This window comes from Adiantum capillus-veneris, chromosome 2 (genome assembly GCF_014529385.1).
Source record: "Adiantum capillus-veneris isolate H3 chromosome 2, ASM1452938v2, whole genome shotgun sequence".
Lineage (NCBI taxonomy): Eukaryota > Viridiplantae > Streptophyta > Polypodiopsida > Polypodiales > Pteridaceae > Adiantum > Adiantum capillus-veneris.
In genome coordinates, this window is record NC_140932.1 from 135,653,028 (window position 1) to 135,655,322 (window position 2,295).

Here is a 2,295-nt window from a genome sequence, read left to right on the forward strand (position 1 = left end):
CAAACTCCAATCGAGGTATTGCAATCCGCTTTCAACCAGAGCTTGTCACTTCATTTGCCAACACTTTGTGCATGGCCTTTGCTGCTCATTAAGAATCAACTTTACAAATGCACATGTAAATAGCATGGTCAAAGAAACATTCAACGTACGAATGGAAATAAAAAATTGGAGAGAAGAACATATGTAATAGAATTGCGTTTGATGACTCAAATAGAGTACCAACACAACATCAATTTGTGCAATTTCTCTGCCTGGTAGTTACACCTAGCTCATACATTTGAAGAGTAAAGGCCATTAGCCATGCAATACATTACAAAGATTCTCAGTGTGAAGATATAACCGTACAACAAGTGTAACGACAGGCTTTTTCCTAGGCAGAGGCAACTTGTGCTATCCGCATCCATTGCAGCAAAGCCATTTGTTTGCTTCAAAATTTTACTTGAACGCAGTGAAGCCACGTATTAAGCTACACCAAAGCTTGAACCCCTTTATACAAAATGCACAGAAGAAGGTCCAACATTGGCACATTGAAAAGGACACGCGTAACAAATGACTTGCTTTCAACCCCATATTTCATGGAGCTTTTACTCCGCATGAAGAAGACATTCAAGATTCCGCACGAACTTTAAGTTACTCCACATGAAGAAGACAATCAACACCCAAAACATCAAGCTGCAATCATGTGCTGCCAACTTGCCTCTTGTCTTCAGAGATAGCTAAACAATCATAACCTTTCTCTACCCTTGAGTTGTGTAAACATAAGTACAAGGCAGTCAAACCACGTCATCATTGCAAATATCGAAGTCACACTCATCATCAAATTCTTCATCGTCCTCACCAAAAGACCACTCCATGTCATCATCTGATGCAACCCCATGTGCATCATGCTGTTCCTCCTTTGAGAAAGCTGAAAAGCTAGCATTTTGCACGGGCACATCACAACCAAAACCTTGAGTTCCACATCCAAATCATTATTGCGGAATCCTGCCAATACTTCAAGTTCTCTTTTCCAAGAAGAATCATGATAAACAACCTGTGCCTGAATAGATTCTTGGAAATCTTGTGCCAGTACACCTTGACAATGTCCTCCCAAGGAAACTAGAAATTAGTATATCTTTTCAATGACCTAGACTCTCCAAAAACAACAGTCTAGAGAGCTTCGTCTAGAGATCCAAAGCTCTGGCATTTACAAGAATCCGTGCGATATCCATGTCGTCAGATACAATACATTTGATGCCCTTGTGTATGGAGTCTTCCATCTGTTTCTTTAGCTCAATGTTTGCAGCTTGAGGCTTATACTGCACTGCCTTTACAAAGATACCCACTCGGGGCAAATCTAGCCAACCTTTGGAACCGGTATTGGGTTGCCACTTCTTTATACATCTGCATCTTTATAAGCATCGCCACTCTGTATTTCTCTTTCTTCTTTCCCTTGAGAGAATTCAGCCTTGTCATCCTCTTGTTATGCTCTATCTCGTGAAGCTGCTTAAAATTCTTCTTGAGAAGAATGTTAGTTTTGAATTTTTGACCATAAAGGTTGCACACATAGGGTTGCCTTGGTTGCACAAGGCCTTTCTTTTAAAAAATATCTACCTCTTTTATGTTGCACCTCTATTCACGCACCCGATTTGGGACATGCATGAAAGCATGGTGGTTTGCATATGCCACCATCTCAACAACAGAGCCAAATAGCAAAGCAGCAAGTCAAAGGTAGAGACCTGCATCGCATGGAGATGATGTTGGGGGCTTGTTGTCAAGGTCCCAAAACACAGATACTATCGCATCTGTGAAAGGAGAATTATTTAATTCACTGCTTGATTGTCCCTTGCTGAGAGGGCTCACATAACCTGAAGAGGATAAATTGCCAAAGCTCCAATGTACTCCATAGCCAGCAGAAACAACCTCATGCAATCTGTTTGCACATGCAGGATATTCGCTTGGAGGCCAGGTAAAACATAATATGGATTAGATTGGCGGAGCACATGCCCTAAACCATAGCCACAGGAGCGTGAGAGAGAGAGAGAGAGAGAGAGAGAGAGAGAGAGAGAGAGAGAGAGAGAGAGAGAGAGAGAGAGAGAGAGAGAGAGAGAGAGAGAGAGAGAGAGAGAGAGAGAGAGAGAGAGAGAGAGAGAGAGAGAGAGAGAGAGAGAGCACTCGACTCAAGAAGGTGGAAAGAACTCAGGAGCAAGCTCAACGTGGACCATCCTCCCAATTTTAGGTGCTCTTGGATTGAGGCTTACGATGGGGGGAGAGAGAGAGAGAGAGAGAGAGAGAGAGAGAGAGAGAGAGAGAGAG

General features: G+C 42.6%; 1 pseudogene; it reads right to left on the reverse strand.

Moving 5' to 3' along the window:
- Positions 1-773: 773 nt before the first annotated feature.
- LOC147463696 (uncharacterized) lies at positions 774-1,944 on the reverse strand (annotated as a pseudogene).
- Positions 1,945-2,295: the final 351 nt, after the last annotated feature.